Raw genomic sequence first — 22,328 nt, 5'->3', positions numbered from 1 at the left:
CCCACCTCAGCTCAGGGTTTCGAACCCCTGATGAAAGTGCCTCAGCAGCCTGGTAAGGAATCTGAGAAGGGGAGAAAGGGATTTCTCATCACTATTTCTGAACCCGTTTTGCCCCACAGAAAATAATAGCGTCAGAAGAAATAGAAGGACTGAAGTCCAGCAGCTACTGGAAGTATGTTTTGGAGCCACAGCTCCTCATTCAGGGCTGCTGATAGTTTTCACACGCACTGCTCAGCAGATAAAATTGTAAAGCACCCTCACTCTAGGGTTCAGAGTTAGGCTCCATTTCATTTGCTTCCCTCCTGCCTTGAAAAACCCTGAATTTGTTGTTGTGCTGCGGCAGGAACAAGGGGTCCTTTCACCCTCCCCACCTCCCTCATACTGTGAGTACTTGGAAGGGGGGTGACATGGGTATAAAGCCTCCAAAACAAGACGGGTGCTCTGAGTTGCCCTGCTATTGCTTAAAAAAGCAGTAATGCTGCCGTTCCTGCCTCTAGCCCTGACTCAAGGACCTAAAACATACAGAGGGACCAACAATGCAATGCTTGGCATTCTTCAGGTAGCTCTAATCAATCCCCTCCTCAACACGTGCGGCTGATTTCTTAGGTATCCACTTCTTGCTTTACACTACCAGGAACCTGAAAACACAGCTCCAGGCTTTGGATTCCACTCTGTGAGCCAAACGAGTACCGGGTATGAAGCAGGTAGCTAACAGACATTGCCTAAGCCCTCCTTTGATCGTATTTGTACAGCTGACTCTCAATCTTATAACAAGTGGCTATACCAAGTTTCCAAAACAAGTTGTTATGCTTCTCAAGAGGGGGTTCCTGTCTGTATCGTAACTCATCTCATGTATTAGAATAATTTTGTTTCAGGTTTATATTTACTTCTCACATTTAATGAAACAAGTAGGCTTTCCATCCTGATAGAACAGGTCTACAGAACTGAAACCATGCCCTGAGCTATTTAAAGGTTAGGTGTCTGACTCAGGAAATTATTTCACAGAGGTAACAGTGCTCTACATCATGTTCTGAACTCTGTTTTTTGTTTAGACTATTATTTAGAGGAAATAACGAGCTAAGACCGTTTTAGAAACTCAAGCAGCTTGCTCAGGTTGGTCCATTTCAGTCAAACGACTGGATGGTTGCAAACTTATTATGCCTGTGTTTTGTTCTTATTAACTTACTTGCAGATGTAATGTGCATCTCTCTTTCAGGATCCTTCATTTCACAGAGTTTCTCCCTCCTCCCCCTTTTCATAAATGAAGAACAGAACTATTCATTTCTATGGATGCCATGCCGACATAACGCTTCTGTGAACATACTCCTCTGCAGGATGCACATCTGCATTGAGGTGCAATGTAATAAGTAGTGCAGCCATTCGTTGGAATTAATTCTGAACTTTTAGAGAGATGTTTCGGAGCTGTAAATAACAGTATATTGCAGCCCAACAGTAACAACTGACATACAGTAATTTAATCGTGAGAAATTTCAATTATGCCTACTGAGAAAATAGCAAGGAGAACAATAAGTTTATTTCTTTTTTAATTAGCAGAGTGTCTCTAAATTTGGTAAATTGTTGCTACGGAGAAAATAGAGTATGAATCAGAGCTATGGCAAGATAGTTGTGCACTTGTAAAAAAAACCTGGAGGCTGCTAATACTTATTTTGACTGGAAGAAGTTCAAGGTCTATTGTTTGTGTACTATCCATCATCCAACATTTTAATTTGCATGTTTTAACAATACCAGCAGCTAATGTGGGGACACAATTGTTTTCTTCTACAATCTGAGGAAGCTTTATTTTATTTTCTCATTTTATGTCCTTTAATGCACATAGATCCTTGAGATAATGAAGAGAGAAATCAGGAAGACTTCTCCAAAGGTAGAGAACATAACTGGAAAACATTTGAGACTAGCATTAATATATTTACTCTGGACTACACTTGGGCTCTCTGTATTGCTTAATTTCCACTCCTTCACTTTTGGACTGCTAGTGGGAGGGCTCTGGGAGCTTTTATTCACATGTAACATTTTCTGTTTCGTTATCTATGAACGTTTCTAATCTCTTGAAGGCAGATAATTGCACTGTCATTTAATCTGACATTACCAGGAAGCTATAGTATAAAACATAGTTTAAGAATTTTTAATGTTAAAAATAGATCATTTAAGGATCCTCGTAAAACCTTGAGAAAACCAACTATACACACAGACACACAACTGAGATGAAAAGAAATAAAAGAGAAATGTATCAGTCAATAATTAGAATGGAAAAAGCCCAACTTAAAACTTAGAAATGGACTATGTAATTTTAAAGTAACACAAAAATGTTTATTTCCTGAGGAAAATACATTTCTAGGAATTTAGCACCAATGGTTAATCCAGATGTAGTTCTCTTGATCTGAGGCAGGTACCACGACTACCTGTTTGGCCAGTGGGAGAACAGCCAGTCCAAGGGTACAATTCACCCCATCCTGATACTGGCACCTAAACTGATCCCCTACATTTCTCCCAGAAATCACCTACTGCTTTCACTTAACTGGAAAGGCGAGTGGAGGTGAGCAGCTTACTTGGAGACATACACCCACTGTAGAAGTCTACAGACAGGGAGATGAATGTCCTGATTTGCTCAATGTAAGGTTGAATGGTAAAAAAATTTTTGCAGCACAATGATGTTCTAGCATCTGTGCAAACAAAGTAGAAGAGTAGCAACAGCCCCAATTCTGAAGTTATCTGGTGTGAAAACCTTCAAATCCAGGTCTCGCTTATGTTTTGGATGATCTCAAATCCCACTAATCATTAAAAAATCCAGAGTCTAGGCAGAGTCTAGAAATGGGGTTTATATAACCTAATTTTAGATATCTGCAATATACACATCTACACTTGAGCACAACATCTGGCTTGCTGTTATAGACTACACAGAGAATTTCATCGGAACTATTTCAGGCAGTTGAGATAAATCTTATCCCAGAAGTGCCAGGAGATGAGAAAGGCAGCCTAGGGTGACTAGCTCAGATTTGTCTGCAGTGCAGACATCCAGTTTCAGGTGAGATTAATCCTATGCTAAGTGTCCTAATCTCACACCCATTTATTGCACAGATCAGCATGGAAGTGGGAACAGTCTCCAAGGAATTGGGAATTAGTTCTCTGACTGATAAAATCAAACAGACACCTACCCTGGGAAAGCTCTAACCACCAGGTCATGAACTAGGCTGGAATGGATAAAGAAGGGGGAATGAGGAAAGAAATGAACAGAAAAAGAGAAGAGGGAATTTTCAAACTCTTAACACCGTTTGGTTACTCTGTGGTGGAATGAATATATGATTGATGGCTCAAGAAATTTGAACATCACTTACATTTAAGCACAAATAAGGGAAAACATACCATCTATGTCTGTAAACCTGTTTTGTGCCTGGTGCAAACAATTTCCCTTCTTATGTATGAAACAGCAAGCATAAAATGTCTATGTTGCAACAGAAAAAACATTTGTTGACCTTTTGCTTTCTCATAATTTTTTCTGTCCCCAAATAATATTACTTATGTTAGTACATCTTCAGCCAACAAAAGTCAACTTCTCTTCCAAGAGTTCATGGAGTTTTGCTTTGACTTAAATGTAGTTTCTTTCAGACAAACTCCTAAAAAAATCTAGAAATATATACCCAGTTCTCTTTAAAATTTTCCACCCATTAATGATTTTTTTATTACTGATCTTGACCACATTTATGTAATTGTTATCTCTGCATGCCCATTCAAGTATCTTCACTCTAGTGGTTGGTATTCTGACAAAGAACAAAGGCAATCAGAAGACAGAACTCAAAGTAAAGTTCTATGAGTACAGAAAGACCAGAAAATATAAGCCATTTCGTTACATGTAGCCTCCCCTCCGCCCCCCAAGAAAAATACAGAAATTATAATGTAAATATTGCAACCTGGAATCAAAAGACTCTGCACACTGACATTTTCTTTGATAAAGTTTTATAGGTTGCAGTTGTGCATTAACTTCTGCCTTGTCACAGCCTGATTCTGTGCTTGCCATCAATCACAGCAGCCCCTCCATGCAGGCTAAGGTTTACCAAGGAGATTTCAGAAGGCCTGGGAACCTGCTGAAAAGCTGAACCATGGCTGGGGGTGCTGACATACTGCGTGCTTCTGCTTCACGTGAGATTTTAACCAGAACGTTAAGTCAGGACTGCAAACCTGCCTCTGAGGCAGCACACTGGGTTGAGACTGGCCCACACTTCCAGTACGAGCCTCTTTTTCCACGCCCGACCTTCAGCTGTCAACACTCACTCTAATTTCAAATTTGGTCTGTAAGGCCCTGACATGGAAGCATTAATCCTCTGTTGCCTTTGAAAGAAAAGAGAAAAAAAATAAAGAGTATGGTTGGATACTCCTGTTGCTGAGGAAGCAGGCAGATAAGAACTTCATTGGTTTCAAATGTTACTGCACAGTTGTATTTGCTCAAAACAAGCTTTTCACTCCTTAAAAAGACGAAAACATTTGTGGCCCGGATGCCAAATTTATTTCTCTAGAAACACTCATAAACAATCCTTCAAAACAAATATGGAGAATGCTGTCTGTGGGGTAGCCTGGGTTAGGCCAGCATTAAACTTGGTCTGGAAAATGCTCTGTCCTCAGAGAATTGCAATGCCAGGGGAAGAACCAAACATCTGAAACTGCCTGCCTGCAATCCAGTAGCTACGAGTGCACTGGACAGTACGACCACTGTGAAGACCTTAATTGGCGAGGGAAAGGGAGATATAAATTGGCACATTCAGAGAGGAAGGAAAAGATGTGGGTGTGGATCCTCTTTCCAACTGTTCTGAGAATTATTTAGCTAAGAAATAATTCTTTCTTTCATATTTGAATGGGAGCCAGAATCTTTCTGGACTGGATGTATGGCAACTGGAGTAATTTAGTGTGTGACCTCAACATCATATGAATGTTTACACTTCCCACAAAAGTAGGGGGAGCCATGTATTTACATATCCTTCTATGAAAAAAAATAAAAAAATAAACGGAGCCGGAAACTGGCCCCAGGATGAACACGAAGAGACTTACCACCAGCCATACAAAGAAAGCTGGTTGCTTCACTACTGCCTAAGGCAACCTCCCCAGTGTGATGCTTCAATGCTTGTGGCAAGCACTTATGAATTATTGATTTGTGTGGAGTTTCCAATGCCACCTCTCTCGTGATGGATTGTGTAGAGAAAACTGTAAAGCAGGTTGCCAGGCATGCAAGCAGCTTGCTTGGCTTCTGGGTCCTGATGGGCATATGATCGTCAACAGAGAAAGAGTATCCCAAAGCAGCACAGCTCCTGGGGACTGTCTGGGGCTGAGCGGATAAAGGATGAGAGAATACAAAGTCTCTGATGCTGGAAAGTCCCCAAAAGACACAAAATTGTCCCTTCTAGTGTGTCTCTGCAAGTATGTCAAAGCCAGCAATGGGGAACGTGAATTCTGTACCTCTCGGACGTGAAGCTATGAAAGACTTTCCTCTTATGGACTGGCTTGTGGCTCTTGATTATATGAACTTTCTGGCGTGCAGCCTTGATTTGAAGGCTGTATAGTTTCATTTCAAAGTGAAACTTCACAGCTCCACATCTCACTTTATTTGAGGTACTACTTACAATCCCCTTTTCAAATTAAAAAACTCTCTCGTCCCAGTCTTGAGACACTGCCTTCTAACAACTGCAGAAACCAGACATGCTGCAGTGCGAACTTACCCTTCGCATTTTCATAAAAGCATTTCTAATTTTGTGGCTTTCATCCAAACACATATTTACCCATAAAACCAGACGGAATCCAGAAGGAGCTGCTGTGACATAGTAGGCATTAAAAGAAGAGGGAGGTCTTCAAGAAGCTCAGTCACAGAATAAAGCTAAAAAGCTGCATAAATGTATAGCACGGATATTTGAATAATTGTCCAGGGGTCTTGCTCACTTGCCCAGCATGAGGCTCTCTGCAAACAGTAAACTTCCCAGCAAGCAGCCCATGCTGTGACATAGTTTTCTGTCAAGAATTCAGTGCATGGGAGTCTGGTATTCACAGGTAAAGAAGTTGGATTCAGCTGTATTTTGCATTTTTTTTTTTTTCTTCACAGAGATGTTATCCTAAGAAAGGGACTAGAACACAAGATGGGAAAACCCAGTTAAAACATTGTAAAATGTCAAACAATAAAAAATGGTCACCTTTACGTGAAAATTCATTGCTGCTGCTTATTTTTGAAGAATCTGCAGTGCTGTCAGGTAGGGAATCCTAAAAGCAGCAGCTGGTCTCTGCTTCAATATGCTGTGACTCCCAGGACCTAATGAAGGTGGGTTAAGATATAGAGGGCTTTTCCTAGAAGAGAACTGCATCTAGAGGAGGAAAAGCAGTATCCTCTGCCTCTTCCTTATTTGAGATAGGTGATTTTGTTCCTTAGAGGAATGATAATTTTTGTCTTAATGATCAATTAAACCTTGAACACGCGCTAGCAGGAGAGGTGATGTTGCAAACTAAGCTTTTTTTTCTTTTTTTTTTTTTTAAAGATGGTTGCAGCCATGGCTGAAGATGCCTCTTACTTCTTACAAAGGGGCAAATGCTACACGGTCATCAGCTGACACCTACAGCCTAGAGTGATTACGGAAGAACAATAAATGTGTTGCTCATGAGCACTCCATTTGCAGGTTTACCAGCTTAAGAATCAGATTTGCCAACAGAAAAAACACAGATTTGAGTCTAGTAAGAGCTTGAAGTTGGAAATGTATTATTGAAGGTAAGCAAAGGTACAGAAATTCATTATTACTATTAATTAAGGTAGGCCCATTGGCTTCCCTGATTATAATAGGCTCAGACACCTTGTGAATATGGAGATGCCTAAATTTAGGTGACTTCTTATCAACTGACTCCTTGTTCAGAAGGTGAATTTACTTCTTTCAGCTAAATCTGAAAGACAGAAGGTACAGAAGTAGCTGAAGGGAAATCTGATTGGTAAATTAAAATTTGGTTTGGTATCTTTTAAACTTGATTCCATCTTTGTAAACGCATGCTTTTAGAGATGTATACTATTTCAGTCTATTATTGTTTCTTATGAGAAAACAAGACTCTCCTCTACCATCCAACATGGCACTCCTAATCTGGTAGGATGGTGGTCTTTAGTTTACAAGTGCTGGGACATCCTAATATGAGCCCTGCTTCCCAACACGAACAAAGTGTATCTCCACAGAAGCTACCTAGGTGATTTTAAAAGCTAGTATTGCAGGAGTCAGAAGAAGTGTTTTCTTGTTATCAGCGATGATGATGAAAGCTCTCTGATATGGTTAAGTAGACATAATCACTCTCTAGGGAGTCTGTGATGACAAAGTACACTGAAAAGCAGTCTGCCTCTCCCTTAATTTTTATTCTATCATTTTATGTTATGCAACCCCCTATGCATTTTGTATTTGTCTTGCATAAGCGTAAATGCTCATGCAACGTACAAGTCAGTCGACGGTGTAATAACCTCATATGTTCAGTTACACTGCACGGTGGATGAAAAAAGATTTTCCATAAAGGAATGAGGGTCAAGACACTGTCAGCCCTTAATCTGAATTTGGCTTCTGTCCAATATCTTATATTACTGGAATAAAATCCCCCTTCTCATCCCCAAGCACAGAAAGCCATTTGTTCACATACTAGTAGCATAATAATGAAATACAGCATCCACTCATTAAAGTAGCAATTTCTATATTTAACTACTTTTAGTTTCCGAAGTTCTGGAATGACATCCAAATAATGATATCATTTGCTTCAAACAATAGAAAGTCTGGATGCTATTCTATATATGGAGATTTTTGTAGTCTATTTATAAACCTCGCCAGTTATTTGACCTGTCTAGTTTACTCACCTACGTAAATTGGCAGACTCAGGAAACTTGCTTGAGAACATATTATTCTTAGCAGTTGGTAAATCTGAAAGTTGCTAAATTATACTTGAGATATGTAACGAATATTTCTGAAAACTCATTTGCACCTTTTATGCTAGGAACAAACAAGCCTGTCAGTGTAGGACAGATTTTTGCTTTTGAACAAGCAGCAGTGCAATTGCATTAGCCCTACTCGTGGGGAAGGGATTGATATAAAACAGCCGCACAGCTGTTTTCATGGCTGTATCGTCTATATTTGTTCAGTGCAGCGCAACAGAGCCAGTTTTTCCCAAAACATAAGCACAACCACAGAGGTTTTATTCCAGTTCCATGATTAATTACTTAAAAGTGCTAGATTGTGTATGCACTGCATTTATAAACTGAGTTAACTTGTTTTCCTCTAGGAACAGTTATTTACAGCTGTAACCTGCTGACCTGGTTTGTATGCGTTCAGAGATCATGGGACCATGGCACCATTTTGGCTTGGGAGGGGTTAGGTTAGTGACAGTTTGTGATGACCTTTTATAAACCTGTTGTGCCTACAGAATTATATATAGCAGAGAGAAAGAAAGAGAGTTGAGATGAAGTTCTTCCTGCAGAACTATGTACTAAATTGCAATTAGTAAATAAATACACCAAGAATCGGGATTATGGCACTACTGAGAGCATGATTTGAAAGGAATGGATTTGCACAGGTTTATCACTGATGGCACAGCCTGACTGACACTGCTTTTATCATACATGACGAGTAGTTCTAGCCCTGTGTAACTCCTACAGTTGTGGCTCATTTTTCAGAGTTGGCTCTTAGACAAAGGAATGATCTGGAAATATTAAATGTGGAAATTTGGTATGCAACTTTTCAGAACAGCTTCTCAGGATTGGACTGGTATTTCCTTAAAAGTAAGAAAAATGGACAAGAGGTTTGCAAGCTGGGAGAAGAACTATATTTTATGATGGAAGTGTTTACGGCTAACTGCTTGGTCAGATGCAACACCCACCATTTCCTTTCTATTTCAGTCAAGAAAAAGCCCATGAGAACTGGCTTTCTAACTGACCCACTTCACTTTTCTGTTTAGATTTAAAAACTTAACCTCCTCACTGAGCCTGCCCCTCTCTGCTCTGTGTTAATCAGTGTCATCATTGCTAAAAGATCTGTGTAAAGCTGACTGCTATAGGAGGTATAACAGAAAGCATGTTAGAGGATCTAACATATCAGGACTAAATGCAGACTTCAGTGAGAATTTTGTTATTTCCAATGGAGTCAAGGCAGGGAATATAAAACATAGAAAAAAGGTGTTGAGGTAAGATCTCTTCCTTGTGGATATAAAAATGGATAGTAACTACTAGTGATAGTCTCCTTTCTCACCCATATACTTTTGACTAACAAAATGTTTTAATATATTTTTAAAAAAGAGAAAAGAAGGAAGGTAGAAAAGTTTTTTTTTTTTTTTGTCATTTGCTAATAAGATGCCCCAATGAACATAAGAAACACATTAAAAATCAAACAGGAGAAGCATTATTATTCTTTCTCATAAAACTTGCACGATACTTTTCAATTCCCACTTCCACCAAAAAGCTGTTTTATTTACTTGTTATGTACTCAGGTGACAAAACCTATACCTCAACATAATGCTTATTTTGTATATTTGTAGTCTACAGATGTCAAAATCACAAACCTGGAATGGACAAATTAAGTTCTCCTTGATACTAAAAAATGAATAACAGCCAGTTTTTGCTTTGGTTATATTTTTCATACCCACTTCTACATAGATTTCTTCAGATGGGTGGGGAAGAATTTTTGCAGGGGAAGGTTCAATTTCCTTCAAAATACCCAACTGACTGCACAAGAATGTTAGCACAAGCACACCATGAAACATTGGCTCGGGAGAAAATAATGCAGGATTTACGTTTATCCAGAACAAGAAGAAAAGACTCATCATTCCCATATGTACTACTGACTTGACACTTGCAACCTGCTTCTGTTCAGTTCAACAGCTGGGCGGATTTCTGCAGTACTGTAGACTGGAGTTGAACGCACTTTCCCAGAGCTACACGATGAGTCACCAGTTCAGCTTGGTCTAGGATCTGAGACCTTCCTGCCTTCCAGTCCATTACTCTAACCAATAGACAAACACTGTCTGCATTGCTGTTATAAGTGTTGTGGCTCAGTCTCCACACCAAAAATGCTCTTATCACAGTACAAACAACTAACATACTGAAATTATAAACAACCAAATATCAAGCTTCTTTAAACTGACTTAAGTGATGTCACTTGGCTTTTCTTTCACATCCTTTTTCATTATGTGCTTCTCTTTGCAAATGGATCTAAGAAAATCCAGAAGTATTCATGCCTTGGCAGTAAAGAGCAGAAAACAGATAAGAATAAATGAAGGAACACACCTATATTTCACTGTATCAGAAGTGAGACAGTCTTAACTCTTAAAAGAGGTAGGATGGACCGCTCAGTGCTCATCAGGCTCAAATGTCTTAGCAATTTGTAAGCGATGTCTGATTCGGAATCTGTTTCCTGCATAAGCTGTACACCCCATGGACCTCATAAGGAGAACTGAATTAGAAATTCGAAGGAGGAACCAGTAGATTGGATTTATGTACTCAGCTTTGCCATAAACATATTTTTTGAAACTTCTCATAGGTGATGTCAACTCAGGATGTTGATTTTGAGCCATAATGCCCAAAGCCCAAGACTGGAGCTTAGAAACACTTTATCAGCAATATCATGGAAATAACCTGGGATTGCAAAATTCACGTTAAAGGGTCACAGTACTGCTTATCAAAAAGACCCAAGCTCTATCTCCTTGCTTGCCTCCCTGAAACCTCACAGATGACATCCCATGCCTCTGCTTGGAAGAGATCTTTAGATAGGAGCCCAGCAATGAGACTGACAATGTCTTGGTCAGGTATCGCTGTATTAGGGCAGTGATGAGGCCACTCCTAAGATCCCAAACCTGAAAACCCTGTGGCTTTTACTTGACATAAGACACAAGACTGCCAAACTCCAAGACCTGGTACGGGACAACAGCTCTCCATGCGTAGACTAAGGAGTCTGGACTCCAATGAATCTTTATGATAGGTATGCCTCAGCCACTGTAAGACTGTTCTCCAAGGGCTCTTTGCTCTCCTATGCAAAGCCACAGCCTCATTTTCAGACAGCAGGGGGTAACACAGAAAACTGTGTATTTATCTTGTTTATCTTTTTCCTCATCACAGAGCTGTCAATTTTTACGCCACATTTTGTGAGCAGGATAGATCCTGAACGTGACACATTTCTGACAGAACTGCTGCTTTCCCCTCCTAGCAGAATCCTCTCACAATTTACTCCTACAGAAGAGATTCAATGCTTGAACTGCTGAAGGCATGGTAAAATAGCATCATGAGCTGCCTCTTAACTAAGTCTTTCCTTCTGTGTTCTTTTTTTTCATGCTCTAATAAATTATTCCATTTGATTTTTGAAATGCAAATCTTTTTCATGAATAGGTTAAAGTATTGACCCACACTTGGATCAGTAATGAGGCTATACATCCTATCAAGCCTTGTCAGCAACAGTTCACAAATGGCTCTCACCAAGCATGTATTCTCTGAGGTGCTGAGCTCTGAGTGTGCAGCACCCGCTACCTGCATGACTAGAGCCTCACTCCTTGCCTAGTGAGATGAGCAGCAGTCCCCAGAAAATTCCCACTTTGTTTATATTGCGTAGTTTGTGAACTCTTATATCCTGAAAGGTAAGAAGAGGGTTTTCCTAGCTGTCAGATCCTGGAACCTGTTTAACTGAATTGGAAAGATGCTAAAGCAAGTATTGGAGGCGTTTGCTCCAAAACTCATCCTCCTTATTTCCTTAGTGTGTACTTACACACACACACAAGTGTAATTCTTTTTCCAGCTGTGAAGTATAATGTTTTTTCTTCTGGCTCTTTTTCCTTACTTTTCTCTTTCTTCTTATGTACACATTTCTTGTGTTACACTCAGGCAACTACTTCTCAATAGCAGGAGATCCCAAATCAGCTGCTACTTTTGTTTCAATTTCAATTTTGCTGCTAAAGTACAATCTTTTAACACAGTTGGACCTTTTCTCTACAGTTCCCAGTTTTCATGGTGCCAGTTGTTCACATAGTCCATTCAAAACACTTATGCTGCATTTTTTGTTTCTGCACAGTATTATAATTTCCGCAGACTTTTCTGACTGTTGCCCACTGCCTTCTTTATGCATACACATGCTCCTTCCTTCTCGCTGTACAACATGCAAGTCACCAGATCATTTGGAGGACTCCCTGGACTATAGTCACACTATTAACCCTTCTTTTGTGGCATTAGTGATTCCTGATGTCCCCTGTTATACAGAACACTGGCTTTAGTATCTAAAGAAAGTGCTTCTCCCTCCTGATGCTCACGTGTTTCTGCATTACATGCGAGACAGATTTTGGAGTCTAGGCCTAGGTATGCAAGATAACTGAAAACACAGGTATGCCAAAACAAAACTTGGAGACCTTGGAAAGGGAATAGCAAAGCACCTTAAGGATTTCCCCATCCCCTCAATATACTGAGCAAGAGAAAGGATGTCTGTAGAAACAAGTTTCCTAGAAATTCTTGTGACTTTCCTGCACCCTTTTTCTTCTCACTCATCTTGCAGTGGAAATAGCCAATACATCTGAACTCACTGAATCCATCCATATTGCTTAAAGATGGACAAAGAGCCTCTTGTCACATACTAGAGATCTTCATCACCATCATAAAGTGTGATGTTCTCAGCTGCAAATTCCTGCCACTGTGTGTACTAGATCCCATGGCAAAGAAGAAGTTTTTGTTTGTTTGTTTGTTTTTTAACTTTAGGTGACTAAAACATCAGTTCTTTTGTTTTCCTTATTAAGCGACAACAGTAATATAAGAAGTTATGCTAAAATCTTCTCTTAAAATCTCATAATAGCAGAAAAACCACACAAATTTCCTTTTTTAACATTTACAGACCGAAATCCAATTATGCTAATCTTTGTACAAAAGCGCGGCAATTGTACCTATTACCCCTTAGTAGTAACAATCCAACTCACATCTTCTTCTAGCAACAGGAGACCTAGATGATACCCAACTTACAATACCGAAGACAACAGTTTATGCCAGATGCTAAAACAGCAATGGGATGCATTACAAAAACAATTTTTGGCTTTTTTTTTTTTTTCATTTTGACTGAAGACACGTAAGTTATTAGCCAACTGTTTCCTATCATCCCTTTTTAACAATCTTCTGCTTTCAAGGGGAGAGCAGTACAGTGCCGACGCTTTGCTGTGTCTATTTTGCTAGAAGTAGCTGACAGAGCTGGCAAAGGGGAGGTTAACTTATTTCTCACTTCCCCTGCCCCCATCCACCCCCCATCCCAGGAAGGCAGTAGGAAAAAAGGAATTGTTCTTTCGAATTGCACATCCGTCCCGTCTCCTCCTGGGAAGAGACAGCCATTTCTTATCTTGGCTGTTTTACATCACTGAAATGTGAAGGGAGAGCTGGAAGGAAGGAAATGAGAGAAAAGACAGAGAGACCTCTATGCTTCAGAGCATTGGAGGGAATTGCTGTCTACGTACCAGAAAAAAGAAGGGTGGGGTGTTGGTGGTGGAGATGGGAATGCTGTAGGTGATGACAACCTAGAAATCCTCCACTTATAGAAAAATAAAAATAAAAAATAGTGAAAAGGTGGTATTTGACCTGCTATCTGCTCTTTAGGCATTTTAAAAATATGCTTAAATAAGTTCCTTTGCATTATTTCAGTCTGCAAATTTCTTTCAATAGCGTTTGACCTCTGAGATCCTAGAGAAAAGATGTAGCTGTCCATATTATTCATGCCTCAAAGATACAAAGGAAAGAAAAACATCCTTTCTGCACTATTCTAAGACACTTTCCCCTGGAAATAGGGACCTATGGCTAAAGCTTGCATAAATGAAATAATTTTGTAATACTTCAACAAATAACAGCAGGGTTAATTTAGCCTTCCTGTTGGGGATCATAAATATGCATATGGATTCTCTGAGAAGACACAAAAAAATTTTAGTTATCTCATTTAGAAGAAGCTCTGTTTAAAGGACAAGGACTTGATACGTGAGGGGTAAACTCCAAAAGATAGAGAGTTAGAGATAAGCACCCAAAACTCAGAGTACTTCTCTGAAGCTTATCTCAACTATTTGATGTCCTGTGAAACAGTACCAGAAATGTTGTACAAGCAGGCTCTCTGTGGTAATTTCAGAACTTCCTTTCAGGCCAGAAACTTCATCAATTTGGTAGCAGTTTTCACCTCTGGACCTTGCAATACACTGAGAGTGTGGCGTGAGAAAAGGAAAGCCAGTAACTTAGAAATTCCTCCCACCAGAGTGTTAACCAAGCATTTCAGAATTCAGAATTCCTCACTTGAGAGTTTTGCCACCGCAGTAATGGAAGCTTAGAAAAATTCAATTATTTTTTCCTGTGAAAGTATGTGGTCTGAAGAGCAGACATTTCTCAAGAACTCCAGCGGGTGAGTAGTCTTCTCCAGAGGCCGGAGAAGGAACAACATCTGTTGGCATCTGCTAGCAAGGACAGGGAACTGCACGAGATGAAACAACAGACAGGGCATTATCAGGCTTATTCAAACACTTATTTTTTAGCGTTTCATGCCGTTGTGTTAAAAACATCAAAGTTAAAATGTAGAAAAAGGTACATATAAACACATTTGCAAAAACTTGGGTAATTTCCCTGTGCCTGATATACCTGGGGTAAACAGTAGTCCGAATAAGCTGTTCTAGTCATAAGAAGCAGTCATGTGTGTATGTTGGGAAAAAGATTTCAAGACCTTTCCTTCCTTCTGTTCTTTCCTTTCCTGTCCTTTCTTTTTCTTTTTCTTTTTCTTTTCTTTTCTTTTCTTTTCTTTTCTTTTCTTTTCTTTTCTTTTCTTTTCTTTTTCTTTTTCTTTTTCTTTTTCTTTTTCTTTTTCTTTTTCTTTTTCTTTTTCTTTTTCTTTTTCTTTTTCTTTTTCTTTTTCTTTTTCTTTTTCTTTTTCTTTTTCTTTTTCTTTTTCTTTTTCTTTCTCTTTCTCTTTTTCTTTTTCTTTCTCTTTCTCTTTCTCTTTCTCTTTCTCTTTCTCTTTCTCTTTCTCTTTCTCTTTTTCTTTCTCTTTTTCTTTTTCTTTTTCTTTTTCTTTTTCTTTTTCTTTTTCTTTTTCTTTTTCTTTTTCTTTTTCTTTTTCTTTTTCTTTTTCTTTTTCTTTTTCTTTTTCTTTTTCTTTCTCTTTTTCTTTCTCTTTTTCTTTCTCTTTTTCTTTCTCTTTTTCTTTCTCTTTCTTTCTTTCTTTCTCTTTCTTTCTTTCTTTTTCTTTCTTTGTTTTTCTCTTTCTTTCTTTGTTTTTCTTTCTCTTTCTTTCTTTCTTTCTTTCTTTCTTTCTTTCTTTCTTTCTTTCTTTCTTTTTCTTTTTTTTCCTTCTTTCTTTTCTTTCCTTCTTTCTTTCTCTTTCTTTCCTTCCTTCCTTCCTTCCTTCCTTCCTTCCTTCCTTCCTTCCTTCCTTCCTTCCTTCCTTCCTTCCTTCCTTCCTTCCTTCCTTCCTTCCTTCCAGCCTCTCTCCCTCTCCTTCTCTCTCTCCTTCTCCCTCTCTCTTTCTCTTTTCACTTTAGAAAAGAAAGAAGACTTAATTCAGTAAGCCCGTTCTGTGCAACTGGGGCTCTGCGTGGATGCTTGCATCACTGCACTTTTTGTAAAGGAACAGAAACACCATGCAGCCTGCTGCGAGGCAGGCTGAAAAGCCCAGCGAAGGGAGTTGTCAGGAAGCTGGCTGGCGGAGCAGCAGTCACAGCTAGCAGCAGCAACTAATGGCCAAGGCAGCAGCGGAGCTCTGTCTGGCACAACATGTGCCAGGATTAGGGCCAGAGCAGGCTCGTCTGCAGACGGCGCCCACCCCTGTGACCTGGTCAGCCTGCTCCCACGGGGGACAAGGGCATGAGGGGAACACAAGCCACCTCGGCAGCTGCTCACAGCTCCTGGAGGACAGCTTGACGCTGCCAATGCACCCGCGATAGCAGCTCTGCCTCCTGCTGTGGATTACTTAGGTTTTCCTAAAATGACGTATGATTAATTGGGAGGTAGAAAGAACAGGGAAGTGTAAAGATTTATTTATTTAAGCCCTTTCATTCGATTCATTGTTCCTGCGGAGGGAAGTACTGCTCAATAAGAGAGTGTAATTTAGATTGCCAGATTTCTGGGTGGAGGCTCAAACTGGTGGTGTTTGTTTGGCTCCCCAGTGTTGTTTTTTTTGGTAAGGAGAGTTAAATTGATGCTGACCTATTCTGCTTCTTGCCAAAGGGGTTCCTCTTACGTTGAATTCCTTGCCGGGTTAGACATCAGCACTCTTCCTGAATGACGTGGGCAGACACAGATGTCTGAAGAGCCAATGCAGACAAGCATGTACCAAATCTAGAAGCATTACTATCTCATTTATAGATGGGTGTGATGGAGAGTAATTTATCACTAGGACAGTTCGGCCAGGAAAAGCTGCTGTTGCAACTATAATGTCGAATCGCACTTCTGCCAGTGGAGTACCTCTATACAAAAAATACGAATTGGGAAAAGCACAGGATTTCCCTTTATGGCTTTACCTATACTAGAGGCTTTTGTCAGAAAAATATAAACATGGAATCCACAAATGGCTGGATTACAAACCTGGCTAAAGATTGCTTAAACACACCCTTCCATTTAGGTAGGTGATGAAAATGACGCAACTGAGATGCCCCACTGCAACACTGTCCACTACTTCATAATAGTAAGCTCACCTGTAAATATTACATGCCATAATAATATTACTCAGTTAAGTAGTTATTCAGTTATTATTATGTTTAGATCTTACATGTTTTTGACTGAATTTTTGGTTTCAGGGATCATATGAACTATGCTATTTTATCATGGATATAAATTCAGAAATGTTGCTTTTTAGAAGATCATTTCTCTATTTTCATTTTTAGAAAGAAATTCCGATGAAAACCGAAATTCCAAAGGAATTTATTCTTTTTTGGAGAGCAAGCTCTGAAACCCCGCAGAACTTTCTACTTTCCCATAATAAAACTCCCTTGACCTCTAACACCAGAACTATCCGTTCCTCCGAGCGCGGAACACACCAATAAAATATTTACCGTCTCGGAAAGCCGCTGGCAGTGCTTTTCATACCATCCGTGTTCAGACTCCGGGAGTTCTCAAGAGCCGGGTGACGGTGCCTCCTGGACAGCTGTCAAAAGCTGGGCAGAGAGTGCTTAGCATGCCACGGGAGGTGAAGGGCCCGCAGGGGAACCGTTACTGACCCGCACCATCCCAGCACGCCTCGCCTGCGGCTGCAGCTCAGCCATCACCTTCCAGCTTCGACACAGACGCCCTCCTTGCCTACGTTCCTCTAGCAGCTCCAGAAGCAGTAATCGCTTTTAATTTTCAGTCCTGAAACTGTATTGCTATGCCAGTCCCTTTGTTTCACCCTGCAGAACCTCTCCTTCAGCAAGGAGGTACCTGCAGCATGTTTTTTTTGCTGTGATTCATTTCCATAGCTGATGAGATGTACTTGCATTTGCACTGCTCTTCACACAGCTCTTGTCCAGCCTGCCTAAATAACTCCAGCTGCAACTTATATCATCCGAGGAACTGATCGACATTGGTGCTACCAAATATTTTCATTATGCTATTTTAAACAGCAAATTATGGCCCCTCTTGTAATTATGAAGCTGAAGTTATGAAGTTGGACGCCTACCTGGGCAACCTGCTCTAGGGAACCTGCTTTGGCGGGGGGTTGGACCCGATGATCTCTTGAGGTCCCTTCCAAGCCCTACAATTCTGTGATTCTGTGAAATTTTGATACAGTGCCTAAAAATGCATTTATAAAGCTTTCTGTTACTGTGTTTTATTTTATAATTTTGCGGCTCAAAAATAAAAATTGTGTATGGTAGGAGACAGCAACAACTGCATCAAAACATATAAAAGTCTTTAATCAGCCAAGGCAAGGTTCGGAAAGAGTATTTATAGAGGTGTTACTTTTTTGGGGGGTATTGAAACAAAATGTAAACTGGATTTGAAAGAAAGTATTTTACAGCTTTGACTACATGTTTTGGCTCTATACAGTCAGGTAGGTGACATACTTTCTACGTAAAAGCAAAGTAAAAAACATCCATATCAAAAGGATAGGTCACTTGCGTTACTCATTTCTCTTTCCCAAGCACAAAAGAACAGAGTAGGAAAAAAAATGTCTTTCAGGTATTTTTGAATGACATCCATTACGCATGTTAGAAATGTGTCTTACTTTCTTTTATCTCAGAAATAGCGCACACTCTCTGGAAAATAGTAATAATAAAAAAAACAAACATGCAGCTTTCTTTTCCATGCCTCAACACTGTCTGAAGGTGCATGTACTCTAAGACATCTCCTCTGCTTCTGTGAGGCATGCTGAGCTACACTGCGCTCAGGAGATCGGATGAGACCACGGGTTGAACAGACCAGATTGCAGGCCATGAAGACTAGGAAGGCTGCTGCAGTTGTCTTCAGCGTCCAGCAGGAGCCTGGGGACACGACTGCTGTAGCACAGCCTCCTGCATGAGATCACGGGCCAAGCGGAGAGGCGTTTCAGTGGGCTGCCAATGGCAGATTTGGTATCCATCACTTTGCTATCTGACCTCACTGAGATGTCAGAAGGAAATTAGGTCCTATTTCAGCTGTGACTGAATGTTTGACTTTTGTAAGCCTGACTGAAGGAAACTTGGCCTAGGACCCCAGTCCAACAAAATTATCAGTAGTGAGTACCACATGCAAAGCCCCCTCAGAGACACAGCAATGTGGATGTGTTCGTGTCCCACGGTGTCAAGGAGGACTGGCATTAGCAGCCGGAGAGGGCAGAGCACGCTGCCACCACTGAGGATGCAACAGCTCTGTTTGAGTGCTGCTGCCAAGCTCAAATTCCAGATGCTGAGACAGGAAGTTAACAGGAGAAGGCAAAGGAGACAAGTCAGGCAGTGATCCTTTCCAAGGTGAGAAGTCTTGTTTCACTAAAATCCTCTGCTGCATTGAAGTCCTTTTCTCCTGTCATTCAGCTGCACCCCTGCTTTAGGACAGGGCAACACCTACTCCATGAGGAAACAGGGTAGGTACCACAAGCAGCGTGTGTGGAACAGGTTCCTGGCTAGCAATGCAGAAAAAAACCACCACAACAAACATTTCCCTCTTTCTTGCTCATTTGCAAAAGAGGGAATACTGCTGAGAGCTCTCAAGCCTCTCTTATCTCTGAGACTGATCCTTGGAGAACAGCCGGCAGCAAAATGAACTTTCCAGGGAGGCTGAATAGCAAATAAATGTGGGTCGCCTGGACTAGAGAACAGCACCACTACATCTTATCTTCTTTTGACAAACAAGTTAGCATATTCTTCGTTCCTTACTTGACAAATGTAAGCAGACACAAAGGGTATGTAGGGACATAACATCATTTTCTTCCATTTCTTAAAAATAGCAAAGCTAAAAGATCTTCTCTCTAAGCACAGCATATTCTAAACTTAGAAATACACAGACTGCAGAAAGGTTTCTAGGACTTATTAAATAATGCAAAAGATAGTTCCTTCCATCCTTCCTGTTTTCCTACATGTCTGTTAGCAAGTAGATGGGAAGAAAGTTGTCATTAAGGAACAGGGAACTGAGTTATATCCAAGCTAAAAAAAAAAAAGAAAAAAGAAGAAACTAATGAACTGAAAGAAACTGTATTTCAGCATTAAGGCAGTATTACATAGGGGTTTCCCAGACTTGCTTGAATGATGGCAACAACTCTTGACTTCATGAATGGGTGTCTGTATTCTCAACAATTCACAAACAATTCTGAACTCACAAATTCAAACCTGTGCAATCACTTCTTTCACTCCCCCATTACATACAGTCACGCCCATGCTCCAGCATTCTCAGCTGGAGCTGCAGATATTCTATGACCTTCTTTGCAGCTTGCCTGTGCTAGAGGCCAACAGCAGAAATGGGCATTTCTGATTTTACCCATGCACGGACAGCGATTCAAGTGGGCACACACGTACCACTTTCAAATAGTGTGCATATATGGCTATTACGAAATAAGTAGTCCAGGAATCATGCATAAGACTTAGGTGGAAAGAAAATGGAAGTTCTGCCCATTTAGACTGAAAAAGGACAGTCACTAAACATTTGGTTCCCTACTGCAGCCCCAGTCATGAAGCAGGCATCAAACCAGCTGGTTTGCAGCTTCAGTTTTGGTATTAAAGACCAGTTGTGTATGTCATTTTTGTTGGTCTACGAAAGGAAAACATTCATCAGCACTAGTCCTGAGACCTGTATATGGAAAAGCCACAATAAAAAAGCAGATAATTTAGAATATTCATTCTATAGAAATGCCATAAAGAAGACGCAATTGTAATGGCAGGACCGGGTTGGCAAAAAATGTGTGATGACTTGCGGGAAGCAGAATTAGGAAACCTAAAATCTCAAGGAACACATTCAGAAAAAAAGTATCTTTTGACTGCTACTGAATGTTTCAATTGCACTAAAAAATATCACATAAGCTAACTTCTGTGCTGCTGAGTCTTTTTAAGCAAAAGTATGCAAAGTAGCTTTAAACTTATCTCTTATCTCCATGATTGCTGTATATGGAATTTTCCAGAGGAATTTGTCTAGCAGATGTTTTTAACTAGAGCCCCAGTAGGGAAAATAAATAACAGTGTTGTGACACTAGGAACCCAGTTGTCATTATTAGTGATGAAGAAAGATAACTGCCTGCCCTGAGCAAGAGTGTTCTGGTGGTCTCAATAAAACTTGAGACAGAGGAAAACAAGCTGAGCTGAGCAGTCAGGGAAGCATAAGTATTGCCTCATGTGCCTTCAACGTACAACAAGCCCCAACCAGTTATTCACCAGTCATCAGTAGCACATTTTAGGAGTGCTTGCTGTGTATCTGGAAAATAAAGTATCGAGAAAAAGAAATTGCCTCTCCCCCAGATGGATGCTAAGAATGAAAGGCTGGGGTCCTCAGACCCTTAAGATGGAAAACATTTATCTTACAGAGGAGTTTTTCATCATCAAAATACTGAAGACAGTCACACGCGACACGGGGGCAGGGAGAGAAGGAGCTGGAGCCTGCACATTTAATGCTAACCATGCGGTTTGTTTCTTCCAGGCTGAGGAAGGAAAATGCCTGGAGGAAGTAACGGAGAGGAAATTCTAGAGGGAATTTTGAAGATTTCCTTCCTTCAGTTTTCACAAGGAAGAAGGTGACCTGAACCCTTCAAAGTAAAATAAATGCTCCGTGAGTCCTCATATGAATCAACTTCATGTCAAAAGCCCTGCTCTTCTACATGCAACGCTCTTTAAAGAGCTCCTATGGAACAATTTAATAAAATTAGTTCCGTGCAATCTGCAGAACTCTACTGCTAATGTGCTGTTTTTGCAATACCAGAAGTAAAATTGAGCATGACTGAACTCTTTTCCTGCAATGTCACGTTGCTTTACAACTAGGAACGGGCTTCAGGCACAGCACTGCGCTGCCCTTTGGGTCCAGGTTAGCCTGTGCAGGGTGGCTGCACTCTCAGGCCTCTTTGGAGAGGCAATGAATGGACACAGTGGGTGGCAGGCTCCTGCAGTGCTAATGGTCACAGAAAAAAATGAAGTGAGACAGGGGGCAGGGGAGGAGGAAAGGGAAAGCAGGACCAAGAAGTGGAAAACTGTTATATTTCCACAAAGCTCAAAGGGAAAGAATAAACAAAGGACTGTTATCCCTGCTGTTGCTGCTATTTTTTTTTTTTTTGTAATTCATTTTCTCATTTTTTTTTCACTAGATTTCTTTCATCTTCCTGTCTACTGATCTTTCTTTAGCAAAAAATACCACGTTGAGATGCGCTCAGGCTTAAAAATGATTAAACGAAGCACACTGTACTTATCCTCACAAGTGCCTCTTTGTGAGGAGACATCTCCCTGCCTTCCTGCCGGCCACAGGCTTCGGTACTTAGCCAGGTAGCAAAAGCATTTTATTTCAGCATGCATGCTCCCTTTTCCCCTGGACACTGGATGCCCACAGTGCATGGAGCAGGGGTGCCACACATTCCTCTGGAAGCCCCCTGCCCCAGGGCTGAGCCGAAGCAGCCCTGCGGTGGGCTGTGGCAAGCACTGGTGCAGGCTGGCAGCAGCTTCTGCTGGGGTAACTCGTCCACAAGATGCATTTGGGAAGAAGTCAGGAGGCATTTCTTGTTACAGGTGCATGAATGCAACGCAACACTGCTAAGTTGTGCCTGCAAGATCATTACAAATGAAAGCCTATAAAGGTGAGGGGAGGCCAATCCTTTTGCAAACCTGACTTCTGTGTAGCATCTCAGGTTGGAGATTTATATTTGTCACTACTTTTTCCATTATGAAGAGGAAAACCTTATATTAAAGAGTTTATCAGGTTGACAATAATATAG

General features: G+C 40.5%; 1 protein-coding gene across 1 annotated transcript in view; it reads right to left on the bottom strand.

Annotated features, from left to right (window-relative positions):
* The window catches only part of COL4A2 (collagen type IV alpha 2 chain), a 139,787-nt gene that overhangs the window by 100,080 nt on the left and 17,379 nt on the right, over window positions 1-22,328 (bottom strand). The gene's annotated exons all lie outside the window — the stretch shown is intronic.

The sequence above is a fragment of the Anser brachyrhynchus genome (genome assembly GCF_964034855.1).
Source record: "Anser brachyrhynchus genome assembly, chromosome: 1".
NCBI classification, from domain to species: domain Eukaryota; kingdom Metazoa; phylum Chordata; class Aves; order Anseriformes; family Anatidae; genus Anser; species Anser brachyrhynchus.
The sequence above is the reverse complement of the archived record's forward strand: the minus strand, read 5'-3'. Positions and strand labels throughout refer to the sequence as shown.